Source organism: Petromyzon marinus, chromosome 3 (genome assembly GCF_048934315.1).
Source record: "Petromyzon marinus isolate PM22_M1 ecotype Great Lakes invasive population chromosome 3, UKy_Petmar_22M1.pri1.0, whole genome shotgun sequence".
In the NCBI taxonomy this organism is placed as follows: Eukaryota; Metazoa; Chordata; class Hyperoartia; order Petromyzontiformes; family Petromyzontidae; genus Petromyzon; species Petromyzon marinus.
In genome coordinates, this window is record NC_133669.1 from 1,498,368 (window position 1) to 1,523,048 (window position 24,681).

General features: G+C 52.9%; 1 long non-coding RNA gene across 1 annotated transcript in view; it reads left to right on the forward strand.

Moving 5' to 3' along the window:
• Positions 1-24,681, forward strand: part of LOC116951184 (uncharacterized) — a 78,285-nt gene that overhangs the window by 49,783 nt on the left and 3,821 nt on the right. The window lies entirely within an intron of this gene.

The window sequence follows — 24,681 nt, forward strand, 5'->3', positions numbered from 1 at the left end:
GCTGCAAAGAATGCGGCGGCCCTTGCAAACTTTTGATTTTTTGAATGAGAAGATATCCATTCTTGTCGTCTCATCTCTCTCCCTGCTCTTTCTCGTCACCGTAACTGTTGCGCGCGTGCGTGTCTGTGTGTGTGTCTGTGTGCGTGTCTGTGCGTGTCTGTGTGTGTCTCTGTGTGCGTGTGTGTGTCTCTTTCTTCCCCTTCCCCTCGCCTCTCAAGCTCCCTGTGGTCGTGTTGATAGTCCGAGCCCGGTTGTGTTGCTGTTCGCGTCCTGGGGGATCTCCGCAGTCCGCCGCTTGAGTCGCCGAGTGGGAATGTGTGGGGATTGTCACGATTCGCGGTCACGATTCGACGCAAGGATCACTCGGCTAGTTTTAACATGTTCCTGATTATAGCTGCCTCTAGTGGCTGAAGAGGTGCACGTGATGCCATCTATATACCACGTGGACGAATCGGACACGTCAATGCGTGAGGTTGTTCAGTGGTGAAACACGTCTCACTCACAACAAGAGGCACCTGGGTTAGATTCCCAGGCCTGGACGCCTTTGTGGAGTTCTTATGACCCCCCCTCCCTGTTCTACAATGTTTTTGTTTCAGTTTCCTTCCATAGCTAAATAAACCACACACAATGTAACCGGCATTGTCCCAAACACCCCCGTACTGAAATTACCTGCAAAATGACTCGATTGAGATCATACAGTAGCAGCGGCGGCAGCATCGTCCCCCTCCACCCCCCACGATGTAAAAACCTGGCAGAACCCTTCCGCAAAAGGGGCTCTGAGACTCGGCGAACGTTTCGTGCGAGAGCGAATCGCAACGATGACGGCGCGGTGATCCACGCGTCGCTCCCCGACCCCCGTGGGAACGCGCGCTTGCGCTGAAGGTCATGGCGCGCGCCTCTGCTCTGTGCGTTACTGTAGGGCGAACACTGGGTGACCACTACCACTGGGTGACCACTGGGTGACCACTGGGTGACTACTGGGTGACCACTACCACTGGGTGACCACTGGGTGACCACGACCACTGGGTGACCACTGGGTGACCACGACCACTGGGTGACTACTGGGTGACTACTGGGTGACCATGACCACTGGGTGACTACTGGGTGACTACTGGGTGACCACGACCACTGGGTGACCACTGGGTGACCACTGGGTGACTACTGGGTGACCACTACCACTGGGTGACCACTGGGTGACCACGACCACTGGGTGACCACTGGGTGACCACGACCACTGGGTGACTACTGGGTGACTACTGGGTGACCATGACCACTGGGTGACTACTGGGTGACTACTGGGTGACCACGACCACTGGGTGACCACTGGGTGACTACTGGGTGACCATGACCACTGGGTGACCACTGGGTGACTACTGGGTGACCACTACCACTGGGTGACTACTGGGTGACCATGACCACTGGGTGACCACGACCACTGGGTGACCACTGGGTGACCACTGGGTGACCACTACGACTGGGTGACTACTGGGTGACTACTGGGTGACCACTACCACTGGGTGACTACTGGGTGACCATGACCACTGGGTGACCACGACCAGTGGGTGACCACTGGGTGACCACGACCACTGGGTGACCACTGGGTGACCACTGGGTGACCACTACGACTGGGTGACTACTGGGTGACTACTGGGTGACCACTACCACTGGGTGACTACTGGGTGACCATGACCACTGGGTGACCACTGGGTGACCACTACCACTGTGGACCACTACCACTGGGTGACCACTGGGTGACTACTGGGTGACTACTGGGTGACCACTACCACTGGGTGACCACGACCACTGTGGACCACTACCACTGGGGACCACTACCACTGAGTGACTACTGGGTGACCACGACCACTGTGGACCACTACCACTGAGTGCCCCCCGCAAGTTGCCGCTCATCCTCCTCGCACTTTTGACCAATTAGCTTCTGTTCCCACCCCCACGTCCCCCTCCCCTACGAATAGAAAGACAAAGATCTCCCGTATAGCCTTAAGAGGCTGTTGGGGTAAGTGCTGTTAGCGAGAAGCACCTATGAAGGCCGGGACGACGCCACGAGGGGGTGCCTGGCCAAAAACCACGCCCGGCCGCCTTTGTCTCCCTCGTGACGATGTTTACACACCGCACCAGGTACTCGTTTAGTGCTGAGTCGACCTAGAGGAGGTCCCAGGACAGATTCAGATGATGGTCATCGGTGTTGGCAGTGAGCGAGAATCGAACTCGGAATTATCCACGGTCGGTTTAAAAAAAAAACGAAACACCAGAAGGGTGAAATGTACAGCGATGGAGCCAACACAGCACGTGGGGGTGGGGGGCTATTGTGACGTGAGCGCCCACGCGCAAGCTGGGGGTCACTCCACGTGCACCCGGTGTTTACCGCACTCGGGCGGCCTATAAGTCCCACGGACACGGTGGCGACTCCTGTGCATTGCGAAGCCATTCCCAGACCCTAACTCCGCGAGCAGATTACAGTTTAACAGACGTCTGATTCTCCTAATCTGTCTCGTAAATTATCTCCTTTCACAAACACGGCCAACATTTTTTTTTTGCAACAAACGACGTCATTTTTTTTTAAACCACGCGGTGGCTGTCGCATAACAGCGTTGTCGCGTCGTTAATGATTACTCGGCCGTGGTGGCTCTGCCGGTGATAAAGTGGCTCGCAGTGGGAAGGTTGCGAGTTCACACCCGGGTCTGGGGTTGGGGGGAGTTGACTCGGCCTCTGGGGGGGGAGGGGGGGGTCGATGAGTGACCAGCGTGGAGAAGTCAGTGGTGGTCGTCCTGTTAAAGAGACGCGCCACCCCGCCATAGAAATGTGGACTTGGCACATGACTCAGGACTATGCGTGAACGATTTGGAAAACAAACCAAAAAAAAAGACTGGTGTCCAATCAACTTCCTCAAGGTGGTACCCAACAGAGGTCAGTCCGGAGTCACACTTGGTGATGGGGATCGGTAGGGGAATTAAATAGCTTCCCCACCCCCCGTCTGCCTTCCCCCCATCTTTCAAGTCCGGACCTTAGGCCCTTCCGTCCCGTGGGCCCCGATGCAGTTGCACCGCCGACGCACTCGATAGCTGAGGCCACTGGCTGAGAGTCACTTTAGCCGAACATCTCCTCCCACTGTATGTGGTGTGCCCCGGGGGGGGGGGGGTGGTGGCTTAGATTACAGCCGAATTATCGTGCCGTGTAGCCCGCATCCAGCAGCCCTGCGGCTACGCACGGCCCAGAGATGTCCCCGAGACGTTTCACAAAGAATCTCCCTCTCCTCCCTAAACCCCCACCCATGGATGCTCTTAACGTTGCCTGCGTGAGAGGCGCTCAGCACGAATAACCTGCACACACGCAGCCAGAGGTGTGGCTGACGAGTGTGGTACCCCGGAGTCTGCGTACGGGCCGGATAGCCGAGGTGTGGGGCCACGAGGCAGGGCGCGGGATGGGCCCTGGTGACTGGAATGGGCCCCGGTGCAAGGGAGCATTGGGGGGTTATGATTAATTGCCTGACACAGGTGACCAACAGCTGGGTAACTGCATTGTAGGTTTAACATTTCGTCCCCTCGCGTTTATATTAATTGTCACAATTCAGGGCCATGATCCGAGTTAAGAGCCATCTCTGTATCGTTCCGTTGATGTGAATATAGTTGCCTCTAGTGGCTGGAGAGGTCACGTGATCCCATTTAAAAAAAAAATCTGAGTAATTTTCTGCTCAAATGAGCATCGAGGCAGCACTCACCTCCCATTACAGCCCCGAGTCAGTGGTGGAAATTCCTCAATCCTATAGCGGAGGCGAGGCTACCTGTAGGACAACCAGACAATATTGGCTTCCCTACAGAGTGATACCTATTTTATCCAACCCAGACAGATGATGGGCTGATTCAACCCCCAACCAGGGTTTGAATTCGTGAACTTCCAGTTGCGAGCTGCCTCTCCCTGCCGCTGAGCCACCCAACCGGACACTTACGCACAGATCGCACACACACGCGTGTCGTTCCACACGCGTGTCGTTACACATGCGATTCGGCACATTGTGAGCTCGAAGAACTAATATATGAATCGGCGAATCATCGCATCGTCACATGCCGACTGTGTGCACCCATTTCACCGAGGCAGTGGCGGGTGGATAAGTGGTGTTTATAAAAGTCTGCGATGAAACTCCATCTGTTCATAATCCCGGGATAGGCTCAAGGCATTAAAGTCTGTGGTGTAATCCTATACAGACCGAGTTATACCTGGGGAAGGACTTACCCTAGTCCCGCCCCACGCACTGCCCTGCTCTCATTGTAGCCACCCTGCATGCGGGGTGGACACAATGAGGGAAAAAAACGAGGACAGCATATGGCAATAATGATTCTCATTATGATTTTTTTTTTTTAAATCTCGCAATAACAACACAAACAACCAAATTCGAATATTTTCTCTCTCAAGGCAATTCCATAGCCAAAAAACAATCGGGTGTGGTGCAGGCCACTAACAATTGACGGATTAAAATCATTGTAGTCACGGTTATCGACTAACGGTGGTGTAATACCGATTGACACTGCTGGGTGGACAGAGGCATGGATGTGAGAAACCTGCCCGTTGCTTGAACTGCCGCATCGCGAGATGGAATTAAACCGATGAACCCCAGTTCACTGCGCTAAGCAATGCACTACGGCAGCTCCCAAACAACATTAACAGGGATCCCAGAATGCTTTGCCTGCCACGATGACGTCGGTAATGTCGAGTTGGTGACTCTGGGCAAGGCTGTGTACAAGAATCGGAACGTCATCTTGACATGCAACGCACGCTCGGTTTCGTCTTTCTACTTTGCCGTCGATGGCTCCTTGTTACGTGCAGTTAGCGTGAACAGATGTCTCACTGTGGGAGCAATAATACAACGCATAGAGAAGTTCTACGGTCTGTGCCAACCGCACTGCCGGTCAGAGTCGGCCAGGCCACCTGTCAGATTTTAGGAGACAGATTACGTGTCAATGGAGTGCCTGAGGTCATGACTTCGCGTATCATTCGTGGCTCATCATGGGAGGCCGGGCTACAACTGGACCGCACAATCCGCAAAACCTGTGCGGTCATCGTATGAATCCTGATCATTCATCCCATTGGTAGAGGGGGGACAGCGGGGTGAAGTATAACACGCCGTGTAGTGTTCTTCAATAAAACGTGGGTTAATAAATGACCGAGGCGTTGTTATTGCTGCGTCTGGTCAACACGGGGACTTTTTTTTCATTACCCAGGACCACCCACGAGCGAGTAGCGGTTGGGTTTTCAGTTAAACATTACGCCCCGCACACAGCTCACCCCTCACTCGCCCCGCACCAACATTGTCCACAGCGGCGAGGGCGATTATTATCATTGTATTTACATAAATGTCATCCCGATCGCTATTGACGTTATTTAACTTGATGCATCCGGTGCTTTTCGGCGGCACGGCCACCGTTCGTACCGGACGAGAGTCTGTGCCGCCGTGGGTTTTGTATCCGACGGTGCGTCCAGGAAACGTTGCGGCCCAGACCGAGCGGGCGGTCCCTCTGTGACAGGAGCGCTCCCAGCATCCTCAGCGCACGCTGTTTACAAGTGGAGTTGTGAGGTTGCTTTTTTCATGTAGCATCACAATTGTGTTCAATTTCCTTCATGGCGTGCGTGTTCTCTGCTCTATTATCAGGGTTTTTAAAATAAATACATAAACCGCCTGGAAGAGTTTTCTAGAAATGTTTTTTTCGCGAGTTCCTCGAAGCAAGGGTGAGGAGAAGGCGACTGAAGAGGGTGAGGAGTGAGCGCAACGGGGACGAGGTGGAGGAAGTGGGGGAGGACTTGGGAGCGCAGGCGGTGCAACTGCATCGGGAGGGGCCCAGACGCCGGGCTGCAGTAGAGGCAGGCGAGCAGAGGGGTCCCCATTTCATTGCTTGCAGCAGGGCCCTACCAGGGCCCCACCAGGGCCCCACCATGGTGGACCGCACGACGCAACTGACAAGACGAGTGTCGTGGTCACGCGAGGTGCAGTGAGGGCCAGAGATTGTAAAGCGCGTCCTGTGGGTTGGGGGGCGGTGTCGAGAAGAAGACCGAGAGACCGGGCAAGGCAACATGAGAGAGCTCTTGGGAGCCGCTCCCAAATGTGTACTTCGGCCTCCTCTTGCACACTGGCCAGGTGTCTTGGGAGTGGTGGGAGCACCCACACTTTACCCCAACACACCGACTGTGCTGAACACATGTTGTACTGCTGGGTGGACAGAGGCGGGTGGAGGGTGCGGTGGAGTGGGTGGATTAACAAAAAAACCTACCCATTGTCCCTGTTTTGTAACTGCCATGCCGGAAGATTGAATAGAACAGGCGAGTTCTGGATCGAACGTCCAGTGAGATAAGCGTTACACCACAGGGGCATCCCGTTTATAATTACACGGCAACACGAGAGTTGTTAATAAACCCACACGTGGATGATCCCCCCCCCCGCCGCCAGACCTTCGGAAGATTGAGTCGCACAGTTGAAGCGGACTCTTGGAAGGAGCGTTCCGATATTTGCCTTTTGCGTTCATTTCCCTTAAAATGCCAAACGCGATCGAAAGCTATTGACGAGTTTTTGTTTTCTTCTTCTTCTTCTGTGGCCATGGATCCCGCGCGAGGCCTATCGATACGTAAACACCCAGGGCTCACGCAATAGCCGTGCGAAGGTTGGAAAGGAAACGTTCACCTGCGGAGAAATATTGGTGAGCCGCAGACGGCAGTCCCGGAGCGGGAGCCGGACGCGGTAATGGAGAGACCGTCGGTATTCATCGATCCGGTGGGTGGATGATGTATCGGTGGACTCATCAGATAGGTTAGCTGATCGATGCTCCGGTGAACGGCTCGATCGGCCGTGCGTAAGCCGCGTAAAAGGAGCGGTGCCAAAGATCGATCGATATTCCGACTTCCTGCACACTTTGTTCTGTCTTCTTGGGCTTCTTCTGGATGATGCTTGGTGCAGTTTCAAGTGTGGTCCCATTGCTCTGTGCGGTTGCGAGATGCGACCTTAGCCGGACCGCTGAGCTGAAACAATCATAACGGGCGCATTGTTAAACGCCTGTATATCACGTGACAATTTAATTTGGCTTTATCGGGTGGCGGAGGGTATCACGACATACATTTGGCTCGATCCGTACGTGGATCTACGTGGCTCAACCCAAACATATATTATTAATCGACAGGTGGATACACACACACGCACAGCAGTGTCGTTCCTTTGGGGGCATCGGTCCGTGCATGGGTAGAGCATGCACCATTGTAACGGCAAAAGGCATTCACCGATTAATCGATACAAAATATATTATTATGCTCATGCTACGTGCTTTGACTTCCGAGTGTAAAAAAAACTATGGATTGTGCAAATGATATTCTAGCTTAAGACTGACGGAATGAACGAGACAGAATTAACGGGACTAGGCATATCAGGCTGACAAGATAGTCGAGACGATACAAAGAACACAAGGTAAATAATTTATCGTTGATTCAAACCGTGACTATGAATTTTGAGAATTCGTTGACTCATACGGAGGAGGGGAGCGCGGGGTGGAGAAAGGCGGCGTCGGTGTGGTCATCTCTGCCACCCACAAACATCAAAGTCGCAGCCTCTCCCTCGGCAAACGAGCAGTGTGGTGGTGCTCGCCTCCACGGCTGAATCGGTGCCGGGAATTCAACATTCCCATGGTGGGAGTTTATTTTCTTCTGGGGGCGGTGGGGGGGGTTCTCACAGCACAATTATTGGCATCAAGTTCATCCTATGATCCACATTTACCCGTAGATAACTGCGCGGATTAGTTATTTTGGTGCAAAAAAAGCTCAACATACATACTCAACATACATCATCGCAGATATCATCAATGGAGTCCCCCCCCCCCCCCGTATCTTCACATATAAAGGGAGGGACTTCGCGGTTAACAAGAGACGTGCGACTGATAGCGAGGTAGCCAACGACTGAGGTGCCGGATTAAAGAAAAACTCAATGCCGCAATTCCATCGCATGGGCTGACTCCGCGTGCCATGTATTTCGCTGGAGTAACGGGGAGGGGCTGGCTGGCATCTGGGCTGGACCGGGCTGGCACGCGTCCATCACTGCTGCAACTCCGCTAGCTCGCTGGCAGCCCCCAAGGAATTTTCTTTAAAAAAACATTTTTTGCTGCGATGGATGGAAAGTGTGTCAGCAGGGCCGGCCAACTGCCTCCGTAACGGAATTAAGAGTTTGGCACCGGGATCAAGCGGGCTGTTTGTGCGCCCGTGTTTCCCCTCGCATTACGGACGCCCGCGTGAACAAGCAGTTGAACTCGGTTCGGCTGCTGCAGGGTGTGTGTGTTAGCGTGAATCCGTCCTTGTGTGTGTGTACGCGGAGCGTTCGATTCCCGCTCACGGACAACACCAGTGACGATGTGTCAACATCGCCACTCTGCCGTGCCGGCCTTCATAGGTGGCTCGCAAACAGCACTTTCCACAACAGTTTTTTAAGCCCATACGGGGAATCTAAATTCCATAGGAGTCATTGCACCACAATGCCATACTGTGACGAAGTAAAGGTGCTGCCCTGCACTTGCCCGCTCACACCACTGCTGGCAGATATCACTCCACCATAGGGCCCATGCCGACCGGGCGTCACCACGAGCAACACCAAGAGACAGGACAAGAGGGAGCCCCTCCAAAGGGTACTTTGGCCTCCTCTTCCACACTGGAGGCCTGCCGATCGACTTAATTGCGGTGGACACTGCTGGGTGGTCAGAGGCGGTGGTGGAGGAGGCTGGGATCGAACCGGTGACCTCTGGAATGCAAGTCCAGTGCGCTGCTCGCCATTACATCGCAGCAGCAGCAGCACAGTGTAATGTGTACTCACGGCTTTCTCATCTGCTGACTTTTAGACTTTTGGTTTTCTCAACGCTCGCACGTGCGAGTAACACGTAAGAGGACGATCTGCAAAGAGAAATGATGTAGCTGCTCACCCTGAGCTCTCAATGTCCTGATAGTGGCATTGTCGTTGTGCTGTTCGCCTTTTGGCGTCCTCAGGTCTAACACTGTTTGAGGCTAGGCTCTAAAGAAAGCTGTCTCTGGTGTCGACCAATCAGTTTCAGGGACAATGCATATATTATCAGTGTGTTTTTTGTTTGCATTCTGACCACAAGCATTGTGGTTAATGCAGACATGATTCCTTGTAAAAGGTTTCAGTTTGGTGTTTTAACATGTCAACACCTATTTTGTTGCCAGAAAAAAGGGGAAAACCTATTCTCATATTTTGGAACTGGCAAAGGAGGTGCCATGATCTAAAGAAAGCTGTTTCTGGTGTGGACCAATCAGTTTCATCGAAAATGCATATACAGTGAGTGAAAAAGTATTTGATCCCCTGCTGATTTTGTACGTTTGCCCACTGACAAAGAAATGATCAGTCTATAATTTTAATGGTAGGTTTATTTGAACAGTGAGAGACAGAATAACAACAACAAAATCCAGGAAAACGCATGTCAAAAATGTTATAAATTTATTTGCATTCTAATGAGGGAAATAAGTATTTGACCCCTCTGCAAAACATGACTGAGTACTTGGTGGCAAAACCCTTGTTGGAAATCACGGAGGTCAGACGTTTCTTGTAGTTGGCCACCAGGTTTGCACACATCTCAGGAGGGATTTTGTCCCACTCTTCTTTGCAGATCTTCTCCAAGTCATTAAGGTTTCGAGGCTGACGTTTGACAACTCGAACCTTCAGCTCCCTCCACAGATTTTCTATGGGATTAAGGTCTGGAGGCTGGCTAGGCCACTCCAAGACCTTCATGTGCTTCTTCTTGAGCCATTCCTTTGTTGCCTTGGCCGTGTGTTTTGGGTCATTGCCATGCTGGAATACCCATCCACGACCCATTTTCAATGCTCTGGCTGAGGGAAGGAGGTTTTTGGCAGTCACCTCAATGTGCACATAACCTGGCACGTGTGGCGTGACGACGTAGCCGCTTGCGTGTGTGAACTCGCATCTTCAGCCACCATGATCAATCCACTGCTGCATGAAGGCGTTCCAACGCCGTCGAAGTCTCTCGCAGTCCTGCAACGTGACGACCCACCGAGCACCTGTGCACGTGTCCCCTTCACCTGTGCACGTGTCACCTTCACCTGTGTACGTGTCCCCTTCACCTGTGCACGTGTCACCTTCACCTGTGCACGTGTCACCTTCACCTGTGCACGTGTCCCCTTCGCCTGTGCACGTGTCACCTTCACCTGTGCACGTGTCCCCTTCGCCTGTGCACGTGTCCCCTTCGCCTGTGCACGTGTCCCCTTCGCCTGTGCACGTGTCCCCTTCGCCTGTGCACGTGTCCCCTTCGCCTGTGCACGTGTTCCCTTCGCCTGTGCACGTGTCCCCTTCGCCTGTGCACGTGTCACCTTCACCTGTGCACGTGTCCCCTTTCTTTGGCCGCCCACTCCATCGCCGGCGTCCCTGCGTGCACACCCGCCCAGAATGACAGTGAACGGTGAAAGGTGTTGAGTGGAATGAATCGTGTCGGGCAAACTGCACACAATTGCTTATCAACACTGATCAATAACCGCACAGGCCCAGGTGCAGTGGGGCAAACCGCTCCGTCCACATCGCTTTCCTTCATTTAACGCGGCGGGGGGGGGGGGGGGGGGCAGGGCATGGAGATGCGTCGCAGAGCTCTCTAGCGAACGAGAGAGAGCGCGCGCGAGATATACTTGGGTGAGATACACCTGGATGAGATACACTACACCTGGGTGAGATACACCTGGGTGAGATACACCTGGGTGAGATACACTACACCTGGATGAGATACATTTGGGTGAGATACACTACACCTGGGTGAGATACACCTGGGTGAGATACACCACACCTGGGTGAGATACACTACACCTGGGTGAGATACACCTGGGTGAGATACACCTGGGTGAGATACAATACACCTGGGTGAGATACACCTAGGCGAACGCACAGGCCGAGGGGACTTCATCAGTTGCATACCTCTCGTAGGCTAAGTTTGCTAAATGCATCGCTTTGTTCCAAATCATTATCGCTGCGAATGCGCCCCGATCTCATCAGATCCTGGAAGGCAAGCAGGCTTGATTGTTGGTTCAGGTGACACCTGGATAGAGAGAGAGAGAGAGCGATGAGATTGTCTCGCGTGTGGGAGCGCGAGGGATTGCGGCGTCGCAGTACCGGCAGTGGATAGACCCTGACTCGTGATGAACATGGTGATGTTGACGACGATGATGAAACCCGCTCAGTGGCAATCGTATTTGTCACTCAGCCTCCAAGCAACAATGTGTCCCCACTGCCCCAACGCGGTCCAGAGTTTGTCTGGTGAACGTAAACACCGCCTCGCCCAAGAGAGAGAGAGACACACACACGTGGTGACCTCTGCCGTGGGAATTGTTGCTTTGGTAAATAACGCAGCAGCAGCAGCAATGAAAGAATGTGTAATTGATGTCATTATTTATTATGTCATGCGAAATTTGATTTATAGTGATCACTCCTTTTTCGCGTTGATGGGAACAGCAAGCGATGGTGCCGTGGCGCTGGGGGATCCCCCCACCCCACCCCCCCCCCAGGGACGCTCGCTTCTGATCGGCTGCCGCTACTCACGGCCATGAGCCGCAACGCGTCGGCCGTGACCAATTAAGTGACCGTTAAGTGACCAATTAAGCGTGCGTGTTAGGCTTGTGGCTGGACTCTGGAGTACGAAATGTAGGGCTCTCTCCAGGGGCCAGGCTAGTTGGGGCAGTTGGGCAGTGGCGCCGTGGTTGGCGCAGCGTGCTGCCGCCGATCGCAGATCTTATCCCGGCCACCGTGATGTCTGAACGGGTCCTGTGTGACACCCCCTTTTACCAAACCTGCACTGACCAGCGTGGTGAAGTATGGTCAAACAAACCCCTCGACCCGCACGGGGAGGCCTTCATTCGGCGGTGGATTGAAAGGCCTGCAGATTATATATCGACTGGAATTGAGGATAAACTCTGCCCTGTCGTGATAACGTGGAGTTTACACAGGCGCAGTGACGGCAATGGAAATGAGGGGATGCTTGCAGCCTATTGATCGTTGCAGCATGGAGACACTTTGACCATATCCGTAACATATGCAGGCCCAGAGACACACAAAGAGAAAGGTCCCCCGTATAGCCTGCTAAAGGCTTTTGGGGCAAGTGCTGTTAGGGGGCACCTGTGAAGACCGGCACGGCGCACCAGGAGGTGTGGTTAGCGTGCGACGCTCCACATTCAGCGACCCGAGTTCAATTCCAGTTCACGCTGAAGACTAGTGACGATTATCTGAATCAGTCCTGTGCCTCCCCTAGGTCGACTCGGCCTCAGATGAGTACCTGGTGCGGTGCATAAACATCGCCACGAGGGACACAAAGGCGGCCGGGCGTGGTGCTGACCACCCATATCACCTTCATTGGTCATATTTAAGAGAACCTGTCCCAAAAGTCTGTTAAGGCTATACGGGGGATCTTTGTCTTCGCTGTGCGTGTGTGTGGCGTGTACGTGAATAATTGATGTTTGTGTGTGTGTACATATGTTTGTGTATAATATGAGGAGCGGTGGGGTGATGTGCACTGCGTTGCAGTCCCAGTTGCCAGAGCACAATCTATAACGAGACAGCATTGCATGTATTAATAATAATAATAATATTATACCGATGCTCGTTCGCCTTACTGAGTCTCAGGACGCTTGTTCAGGAGGGTCCTGCCAAGTTATTTGTAGTAGTGGGGGGAGGTGGCGACTTTGCCACTGCTGAATCAACCCAATGGAGTTATTTGCAGGTACTGTCCATGTTTCAGCGTTGTGGGTGTTTGACCAGCACCAGTCACTTTTGTGTTTTTTTACTTGCTACGGGATGAAACTGCAGAACCCGGAGGAAGTCGACGCAGAGCACGGGGAGACACACACACACACACAAACTTCACACACAGAGAGGCACCCGAGTCAGGAATAGAACCCAGGCCCTTCTTGCATTGAGGCACGAGTGTGACCGACTGCACCACCCATGCCAACCAATCAGAGGTGACAATTGTTCTCCACAGACTGGATCAACTCAACCCAGAAGATGCGTACCTTGTGACACTGTACCAACACACCAGTTCTGGGGAGAACATGCCCGCTGTGTGTGGTGCCGATCACGTCTCACAGAGAGTGACCTTGTGTATAGTGGCAGCCCACTGACTCTGCCGACGAGACACTGAATATCAAACCAGCTCGTGTCGAAGTAGATTTGGCGCTTTCGTCACTGCAGGAATTACTCTTTGGTTCTTTTGGTAAAGTCACGTAGAAAGAGAACATAATCAATTAAATAATACCATACGACGTTTCCATTGCAACGCAAGCAATCATCATCGGGTACAAATGAAAACAAACCTAGTAAGCTTAGAAATATAATGCAATACAACACAGATAGTCGGCGAACATAACAGTCAACACCCTACCTGGTTGATTACGTTCTTCCAAAGATTGCTAATTTTTAAGAGAGAGATAAAACACAGAACCGGAGACACATAGACAGACACATAAGCAGAGAGAGATAACACAGAGACACATAGAGAGAGACACATACATAGGCACACAGAGAAACAACGCCTCTGTGTCGAGGCCTTAAACAGAGAGGGGGCAGAGAGAGAGGGGGGGGGGATAAAGAAATTAGCATGTCAATGAGAGACCTGGCGAAACTGCAGGAAGCAAGAGAAACAAAACGAGGAGAGAGCGAGAGAGCGAGCGAAAACACGAAATCAAACGAATCGCGCACTCCATGAAGGACGTGTCGCCGATGGTGTAATACATACTCAGATATATTTGTTTCTGTGTGTGGAGGGGTGGACACGTGGAGGGACGGTGTTGCCTCATCAGTTGTTGTGTTACCCATTTTCTCACGTGTGCCATCCGGGCCTCAACAGGTGCTCGCTAACAGCACCTGCCTGCCCTGAGGATGTGTAGGTCACACGAGGACTTTGCGCACGTAAGCAAACCTCATAGGTGCTCCGCTCGTGACAGGAAACCCGACAGTTTAAACAGCCCCTTGAAGAGGATGTTGTCTGTGTAAACAGTGTACCGGGCATGTGTAAATAATAACAACCGCGACGATGTTGTTTCATGTTGCGTGTGGGAGGAGACCCAAGGACGCAGAGAAACCCGCGCGTGGTGCGGGCGTGGGGGGCAGTGCCGGATGATCCCAGTAGCAAAAGTATCTACACGTGTAGTAGCTACAACACGTGTAGTAGCTACAACACGTGTAGTAGCTACAACACGTGTAGTAGCTACAACACGTGTAGTAGCTACAACACGTGTAGCAGCTACAACACGTGTAGCAGCTACAACACGTGTAGCAGCTACAACACGTGTAGCAGCTACAACACGTGTAGCAGCTACAACACGTGTAGCAGCTACAACACGTGTAGCAGCTACAACACGTGTAGCAGCTACAACACGTGTAGCAGCTACACGTAGCAGCAGCTACATGTGTAGCAGCAGCTACATGTGTAGCAGCAGCTACGGGCCACGCACTTTCTAGGGCCCCGCGCTAAATGCTTTCAAGCTATCAATTCCGGTTCAGTGATTCTGCACTTGCTCTATTACTATAGTACTAGACCGCCTTCAACTTTTATGAACGACTGGGTGTTTAAGGTTAACGATTTGTCCTAATATCTGGCTGTGTAGCAAGTGAAAATATGCAATTACTTTACTATGCAAGTAAAAATGTTGTGTTTTAATATTTACGTGTTTTTTTTTATTTAGGGCCCCTTTAGAACAACATATACTACAGGCCCCGCACTAGCTTAATCCGGCACTGGGGGTGGGGGGGTTAACGGTCAGGGCCGCCATCCACTGGCGCAACCTCGCAGCCGCACGCCCACAACTCCTGGCCAGCCGAGTTGACACTCACCCACCCATCCATCCAGGTTACTCACCAGAGTTCAACCTCGCAGCCGCACGCCCACAACTCCTGGCCAGCCGAGTTGGCACTCAATCACTCGCTCACCCATCCAGGTTACTCACCAGAGTTCAACCTCGCTTAGCTTAGCTCCCCGAGATTCAGACACGATCGGGGCGCGTTTCAGGGAGATCTGTTGGCAGGCCAAAGCGATAACAACAACAACAACGACGACAACAGCAATAATAAGAACGTGGTAATATATTTTCCTGACAAGGCAGGGGGACATCTGGCGTGGCTCGCGCGCACGCACGAGAGCTGCTGCCTGGGAATTGGGGCGCTGCCCAGCGCCGTGCCCCGCGTCTTTCCCGCACGCGACGCTTCCTCGGCGCGGCTATTTTCAGTGAAGGGGTTTTTGTTGTTGTCGTCGTCGTTGCTGCTGCTGCTGCAGATAGCGGAGAGACACTGCAAATGAAAGTGGCGTGAACACGGAGGAGTGACAGCTCGGGAGTGGGTGGGGATTGCGCGGTGTCGGAGACGAGTTCGGCGCCGCGCTCGCCGGCTCGCGAGGGCGGTGGTGGCGGTGATGGTGGCGGTGATGGTGGTGGTGGTGGTGGTGGCGGTGATGGTGGTGGTGATGGTGGTGGTGATGGTGGCGGTGATGGTGGTGGTGGTGATGGTGGCGGTGATGGTGGTGGTGATGGTGGCGGTGATGGTGGTGATGGTGGTGGTGATGGTGTTGGTGGCGGTGATGGTGGTGGCGATGGTGGTGGTGATGGTGGCGGTGATGGTGGTGGTGATGGTGGTGGTGGCGGTGATGGTGGCGGTGGTGGTGATGGTGGCGGTGATGGTGGCGGTGGTGGTGGCGGTGATGGTGGTGGTGGTGGCGGTGATGGTGGTGGTGATGGTGGTGGTGGCGGTGATGGTGGCGTTGGTGGTGATGGTGGCGGTGATGGTGGCGGTGGTGGTGGCGGTGATGGTGGTGGTGGTGGCGGTGATGGTGATGGTGGCGGTGGCGGTGATGGTGGCGGTGGCGGTGATGGTGGTGGTGGCGGTGATGGTGGTGGTGGCGGTGATGGTGGTGGTGGCGGTGATGGTGATGGTGGCGGTGGCGGTGATGGTGGCGGTGATGGTGGTGGTGGCGGTGATGGTGGTGGTGGCGGTGATGGTGGTGGCAGTGATGGTGGTGGTGGCGGTGATGATGGTGGTGGCGGTGGGAGAGGAGGAGCGAGTGTGGCGGTGCCACGGATTGGGGTTTATGTGCGAAATTCAGATGTGGCTGGAATTAACAACTCGGACGCGCGCTCTCTCGTCCGTGATTGCACGCTGGCAACGCGCGCGTGCCCCGACTTGCTTTGAGAGACGCGCGGGTGGTTGGGGGGGCGATGATGCAAATTATATTTTCTAGTTGCGGCTGATGGAAAAATAAACGGCGAGCGTTTGCAGGGACAACTTTAAACTTAATTGCACGCACGCTGGACATGCTATACAGTATACTGTATATGAGAGGTGACGGTGGCTTGGCGAGTCCTTCATCCAGCGGTGGATAACTATAAACGGCTAAACTATTTTTATTTTACCAGCTCAGGTCCATTGAGCTATATAGCTATTTTTCATACGCGACCAGGCCACAAATGATAGCTCAACGAAGTGACTTATCATCGTGTGGAAATGTATCGCAGTCAAATCATCTTAAGCGCGTGCTTCTCAATGTGAAGGGGAAAACCGGAGGACCCGGAGAAAAATCCACGCGACCACGGGGAGAAGATGCAAAGTCAAAATTAACAGCATCCTCAGAGTAAGGATCGAACCCACGAACTCCTGCATACCAGGCGAGGTAGTTATTATCTCGCCACCGTGGCACCCCTGATGATACGTGATCATGAAACACCATTAGCGATATATAGGCAGAGCATATTCGGTAGGTGCATAAACCTCGCCGAGTCTCAACTCTTTTTCACGATGGTCCTGCTTTGGGATATTTGACCAGTTCCTGTGGTGAATTTTTTTTTTATTGTCGGAGGAAACCAAAGTGCCCGGAGGAAACCCCGCCACACGTACGCACGATGGGGTCGCCGTAAAAGCCTCGCACAGACAAGTAGATGGATTCCTAATCCGGTGAGTGGCCCCACATCTTTCGGCTCCTCGTGTTAATGAAGGCCTCTGCAGCGGGCCGCCCTGCGGTGGGCACGGATGGTGACATGCACTTGGTGTGGGCCTCAGCAGGGTCCCTTTTTTTCTGGCCGTCTCTGAATGAGACTCCGCTCCTCTGAATATAAAAACAGACTCGACAACCCGCAGAGCTTTATGCACCGAGCAATCTTCACTTGAAAATTAGCTGAATTTTTTTTCTTCTTCTTCTTCTTCTCTTTGCGCTACGCAAAAGAGCCCTCTCTTTACGACTTTAGAAACTCTCGCTCGTGGAGCTGCTTTTGGAAATTGGGGCCAGCTGCATCAACTCGGTGCCGCCACTCTTGCCGCGTTTGCGCGTGGCTGTTTCATCCACAACAAATGGTGCGAATCTGGTGAGCCAGGCAGACACCCACGTGACCTGTCCACTGATCCCCCTCTTTGAGCGGAAGGCCGGGCTTTACAAAAAGAATGTTGACCTGAGCCCAGACCCCCCCCCACCCGCCTCCTCCTTTACAAAGTCCTTCCACACCCCCCCCCCTCCCTTTATGCCAGCATTCTAAAGCTAACCTAATTGTTCACTGTACCATCTGTATAATTTGTCTTTTATAAGTGGCGCAGAGTCCTTCCAAAAAAAGTTATTTATCCCAGGCCCAACACGCGTGAGTAGGTGCATGGAGGAGTTACAAACACAATTAATTAACATTTGCTACATACCGCCTGCCTTTTTCCAAGAATTTGTTGTAACACAATCGCCTCTTTCAGCTGCCTTCTCATAAGCGGCCCTCTGTTTAGCACAGTGGTAATTCGCCGAAATGGATTTTTTATTACAGGCTCGTTTACCTTGTGAATTTGTTCGTGTGTGTGTGTGTTTAGAATGCCGGGGCCTCTGCTCATCATACGTGCCACCCATGTTAATGCGGGCGCGCCGGACTAGGGAAATTAATTCGTATGCATTCAAGAAATGTCACTTAAATTATCATTAGCTGTGAAATGTTTTAAATAAATGAGCAGGTACTGCATAAACTCGTGCCAACTGTGCAGTGCCGATACCTACGGAGCAGTCTTGCACTTTCCTTACATTTTTCAACATTTCTAATTTTCACATTTTATGTTCAGGCAACGTACTTTACATAAAAGGTTACTTACAACTAATCTAATTTGCATCGTGTGGGTGTGGCTGTGAGAATGAGTATATGGCGTTTACGTATGTGTTTATTATTGTGTGTGTGGTGGGGGAGTGGTGGTGTAGTGGTGAGCGTATCGTACTTACAACCCCTGCAACACTAGTTCGACTCCCACTCACAGCCAACATCGGTGACGAATATTTTAAACCGGTCCTGGCTCTCCCCTAGGTTGACTGGGCCATAAATGAGTACATAGTTCGATGTGCAAACATCAGAACTTGGGAGACAAAGGCGGCCGGACGTGTTGCTGGCTACCCACCCCCTCGTTTGCCGTGCCGTCATTAATTAGTGCTCGCGAGCAGCACTTTCCCCAACAGTCTGTTGAAGGCCATACGGGGGATCTTTGTCTCCGCAGTCGTTTTCGCATTCCATTTCAAATCCTGGCCATGGCTAACGTCAGTGGCGCGTAGTATCAGAACCTCCGCAGGTCAACTTTATTCGGGTGCGAGGGCGCTGCGTGGATTCATCACCAGTCGCTGCTTAAGTCAACCGCATCCTCCTCTGTAGAGCACGACGACAAAACAGCGGATTCGCAGGGGGAAAAAAACGTGACAACACGGCGAACGTTAAATGCCCCCGCGAGTACAGCTGTTGTTACTCGCCGATTGCGACTGTGCAAACGGCTTGCTGTGGTCCCGATAGTTTCTCTAACAGCAGCATCAACAACAGCACGCACCATGATAGCACCAGCAACAGCCTGGCATCACGAGCCTCGTCTGGTCTCAGGTGCCTTTTATTTGCGTTCAGGCGTCCTCAGGGCCGTCTGGAACGCTCTTGCCTCCGATATTAGGAAGCCACTGGAGCGATGCACTTTTAAATAATCTCGATTGAAAACGAATGTCTTTAGAACTGCTTGTTGTGTTTAGATTAGCGCGGTTGGCTACGTACGGTGCGAAAGAAGTTCAACATACATACGTACAGGCATAATGGGGTACTTGGTGATAATTACGAGCTGGGAAAATAGTGCGTTGACGGAGGGTTACTTGAGCAAAGGCCTGTTATGAAGTCACGAGCCGAATACAGTTGAAATATAAATTTTAACCCACGCTGTTAAGCTGAGATCTAAGTTAACAGAACTCTGTCCACGTTTTTCCCGTCCAACCTCTAACCTCTGACCAATTTCTCATTTCCTTTCCACTCCTTAGTTGCGAGCCTAATTGCCGGTCGATCGCTTTGTAAGATACTTGAGCGAGAGTTAATTTGCAATAAGTATCAGTGTAATCGCCAGTGGATTAGTAAAGTACAATAGATGGGGGTGGGGGGGGGTCCCCGCGCTCCGTGGTATAAAGCGTCTGCGGCTTCAGGGATAACATTCACGATTTAATGCAGCATGGTGAGGAGAGAGATCCAAAATGGACTGCCGAGAAACGAAAACGAGCTCCAAGGGCACCTCCAAGACTCCGCACAGCACGGGCGGCGTGCGTGACCGACACCGTCCACACACGAGCCTCCCTTGGTCGGTCCACTGCTGGATGAGGGCCTCTCGGCAGCGTTGGAGGTCGTGTGGCGTTTTATTTTTTTCACCGGACAGCAACCATGGCGGTCAGTGCGGGATGGCGAAGGCGGGGAGCGTGGGTGTGGGAGCATAGAAGTACGGCACGACAAGGAAGGGGTGTTGCTACCACTGCCCCCTGCCGCCAAGCCTACAACAGCCGGTATCGTGAGACAGCCTCTCTTCTCGCAATCCGCGTCTACCACGGCCGCTTTCCGTCAACCCGCCGCTGGATGAGGGCGTCCGCACACCTTGCCAGGCTGTAAACAATATTTGACCATACTCCACCATCACCATACTTCACCGTGCTTGTCCAGTGTTCATGGTCCTACACGTGCGGCGGCGGCGGTGGTGGCGGTGGTGGCGGTGGTCGGCTCATCCGAGCACTACCCCGGGGCTGAACCGCGCTCAGCTTCCGCGATCTGACGAGATCCGGCGGGCGCGTTCGTGCCCGCCCGATCTGGTCGCAGGCGGCGAGATTTTTGTTGGGCTGACGACGCTGACGGAGGCGGCTCCGTCCGTGCACCGCAGACGGCTGTCAGCGCTCGCGTCGCACGCCAGACAACGGCGGCCGGGCCCGCTTATGGTCTTCCTTGCCGGCAGTCGCAAAGCCAAGGAGGTGGGGGAGGCAAAGGGGGGGGAGTTGCCATTTTCGTAATCGAGGTGGCGATGGGAGGTAGCAGACGCGTTCTAGAGCAGTAAAACACACACACACACTGCACCTGAAATCGGCGCTGCTGTGTAAAGAACCCACAGGGGAATGACTGATTGTGTTTTTTTTATTTTTTGCGGGGGGAGGGGTGTGGATGGAGAGAGGGTGGAGTCGAGATTGTGTGTCCCCCCACCAGCACGTCATCGTTATTAATGCCGCCCTAGAACGGGCACCTGTGATTCTCGGCGAGCGTTTCAAGCACGGGCAGAGCGGGGAGAGAGGAGAGAGAAGAACCTGTGGCGTCCTGTCCAGCACGGTTGCCTCTTACGACGCCGCGTGGCGGTGCGGTGCCCGAGGGGTGCTGAGTGAACTGCGCTATAAACCCCGCGCCGTCTCGGTTGGATTCCCGGCCACGGCCGACGTCGACGAGGAGTGATATCCTGGCAAGTTCTGGGGCTCCCACCCCGTCAGCAAGCGCAGTGACCGGCGTGGTGAAGTCTGATCGAACATCCCCCGTGACTGACGCGGCACGGGGAGGCTTTCATCCAGCAGTGGCTAGAGAAAGGCCTGTCCCATTTACTTTTTTGCATGCGGTGCTTAAAAAAAAAACATAATCATAACGACGCTGGCATTGCGCAGCCGTGATTTTGTTTTTGGAGCTCCGGTGGCGTCTTCTCTCTGTGGGGCCCCCTGCGGGCCGCGCTGCTGTCTGCCCGCACCCGCAACCCCCACCCCCTTTGCAGAGTCTACACAACGACCCCCCCCCCCCGCCCCCCCGTCGAGGGAGCCGACACGGCCGCAAAGAAGTCGTTGGCGGATTTCTCTGCGAGATATTCCCCGTGTGTGCTGGGGGTGGCTGGGCTCCTGGGCTGCACTACTCCCCTCCCCCTGCGGGTGCCTCTCGACCCACCGGCCGACCTCCCGCCCCCCCGGCCCCCCCCGGCCCCCCCCGGCCCCCCTCGAATAGACGGCGCCTTTTTTTGTTGGCGTCGTTTTTAGCCGTGGCAGCGGCGGGACGTGAGGCACGTGCCTCGCGGGAGCCTCCGGGGTGATCGGGCTGAGTCTGCGCCGTCGCTCCCCGTGTCACATTGCCCGTGGATGGGAGTTGGGGGGCGGGGGTCGCGTCTGTGGTCAACGGCGCAGCGCAGTTACCGCGCAATGAATGGCGATGTAAATACTTGGCGACGTGGCACGCTCGCGTGTTGGTGGAATGGGCTGTTTTGATGGATATTGGATACATCCGTTCATTCATCATACAGTAATACTTTAATTTAGAAACACCTCAGGGCTGTTGGCTGTCACGACCGCCAAGAATTATACGCTCGAATCGGGAGAGCGTGTTTTTTTAATAAGCAAAGATCGCAAGCAAGAGAATGTGTAATTCAGTTACGTCCTCCGTTGGCTCGGGGACTGCCGGGGTTGAGACGCGTCCCCCCGCGCCGGAGAAGGTAAAGGAGCCGTCCCTTCTGGTGACAATGATTACTACCCAAGCGTCTCATGTCGCTCCTCCCAGCTACACACGCACAACGCGTGCACACAACAACGCGTACACACAACACGTGCACACAACAACGCGTACACACTCACAACGCGTGCACACAACAACGCGTACACACAACACGTGCACACAACAACGCGTACACACTCACAACACGTACACACTCACCACGCGTACACACAACACGTACACACAACGCATACACACAACACGTACACACTCACAACGCGTACACACAACACGTACACACTCACCACGCGTACACAGAACACGTACACACTCACAACGCGTACACACTCACAACGCGTACACACAACGCGTACACACTCACAACGCGTACACACTCACAACGCGTACACACAACGCGTACACACAACACGCACGTGTGCCCTGCTCAAAGCCGCCAATGACCTTGACTCTGGATGCCCCCTCCATCGCGTCTCACGCTGAGACTACGGGCCGTTTTATTTACACAACAACATGAAAGTTAAAACGGTGTCGGGAGAGAGAAAAAAAAACCTTTTTTTAAATATTTGCATAATGGTAAAAAAAGAAGAAGAAATGAAGAGAATGAATTTGCTGGCCAGCTGAGCGCTGCTTGTGTGTTCTCTCCTTTTTTGTCTTTTTTCTTTTTGAAGTTAAAACATTTTCCTCGTCTTCGACTTTCTTAGTCGCGGCACCAGCCGTGTAATCTGATGACGGCCAGCGGTGTCGGAATGGCTGCGCCTTGATCGTCCGTTCTGACATTCTTGCCGGTTCCTCCCAAGCCAAAGCGCAATCATTCAAAAGGATGTTTAATAACCGCCCCCCTCGCGCTCGTCTCTTACTAACCTTCCCTATCTAACCTTGGCAGGTCGCACATTTGCAAGTTTGCTTCTTTTTTAATGCGAGCTTAAGCTTGAGCGAGAGAGAGAGAGAATACACAATCACAGAAACATCGTATGCAGCTGCTCGATTTAAACATTATGTCTGTTACCAGGAGTTCACCTCGACTGGCCTCGGTGAACTTCACGTGACAGTTTTGCCACCAATAAGAAAAAAAAGAATCTGCTTGTGCAACGTCTAATATTCCAGCCTTAAGCTGGATTTATTGTGGTGAGGAATCAGGGGATGGTTGAGCGGAGGGAGAGACGGGAGGGGGGGGCGAAACGCTTCTGCGTTGTCAACTCAGAGCCAGAGCTCGATTTGCTTTAGACACCTCGTGGCTTCGTGCGCAGACACCCCATGGAGGTACAAGCGAGGTCAGATGGTGCTGCTCTGCACTGAATGGTCACTGCTGATGCTTTCCCTGTCCCTTCTGGCAGTTAATGCCATAACACACTGCGGGCAATTTTAGTGCAATTGTTGCCTGCAGACATCACTGGCAACGCATGTTCCATTAGCAACTATGGCAACTTGGTATGGCAACGGAACTGAGTGGCCCTGTCCGAGAACAGGTGCGCCTTGCGGCACACTCCCTCGACTCACAGCGATGCAATATTGCGTCTTGATACACACCGTTAGGGCAATTATTGCAGGCAATCTCTACACGCAATGCATTGACCCATCGGCAATTGTGACAACTTAGCACAACAGTGGCAGAATTCTGTCTGACCCAAAACACCCGACTTTAGAGACAATTATAATGTTTCATGAGCAGTGATTGGTTCACAGAGCACGTAACCTCTGGTATTCATGTGATCTCCGTCTTTGATCTGATTGGCCGTCATCCCTCCCAGTTGCTGTCCACACGGGTAAGCGGCAATCAGAGTTGTTCCAGATGTGGCAGCTAAATCTTTCAAATGAGAAAATGATGCAGCAACCGTCTTGCATGGACTTTGGGCATTGCCAATCTTTAGCAAAACTTGGCAATGACATATCTCCTAGAAGGTTGTTGTTGTTGTTGTTGTAATAACGGTGCATTGTGTACGTGTGCGATCGCGGCGTGAGCATCAGTTGTGTACGTGTGGGTGCGCGCACGTGCCCAGCGAGGAACGCGTGCTTTCGTTGTCATTTGCGTTGTTCCACGTGCACATTTCTACGCCCGGTTAAATCTCCAGACAAAAAAATGGAAACGCAAAATAATGACGAGCGTCGTCGTCGAGAATATAAATACTAAAATAGATACGCAGACAATATGCCTCATTCATATATGTTTCCACGCAATTGTTGTTGTTGTACCCAACCCACTGGCTTCACGGTCTTCTGGAAAAGCATAATTTCAGAAGCATTCGTTCAGTACGAGCAAAGTCCATTCAATTGCCGGCTTATCTCTTGCATTCACCAAACGGAGGCTGCTTTAAGAGACTGGCTTTCCAGCTTGTTTCGAGTTGCGATGGGATGGGTGTGTTGGAATCACCTACCGGCAATGACGACCTATTGACCTTCACTTACCTACTCATACGCTAAGTTTGCCAACTCAAGTTCCCGAACATGTACGGGTACGCGTGCCGCTCCGTTATGCCAATGCACTGCTGGATGAGGGCCTCCCCATGTCCTGCGTGCCATGAGGTATAATTGACCATACTTCACCACGCTGGTCATTGCGGGTTTAGTAAAGGTGGCAGAGGAAGTGCAGAACAACAAATGTTTTTTTTTCTGCAGTGCCCTCTGCGACCCACAACGCAGCCTCTTACAGCCTTTTGAGCACCCATCCAAGGCGTTATCAAGGCTAAAATCTGCTTAGGTCTGACAAGACTGGGCGCAACCTGGGTGACGGGGTCATGGGCTAAATTGACGCACAGTCACATACGCTTGCGTGCGTGGATGCATTTATCCATCCCCTCCATGAGCGGTTCGAGGCGCAGTGGAGCTCGCCACCAAATGCAGAGCAACTTGGGGTAGGAACGAGGAGGAGTGAGCGCTGTTGGTGATTTGTGGAGG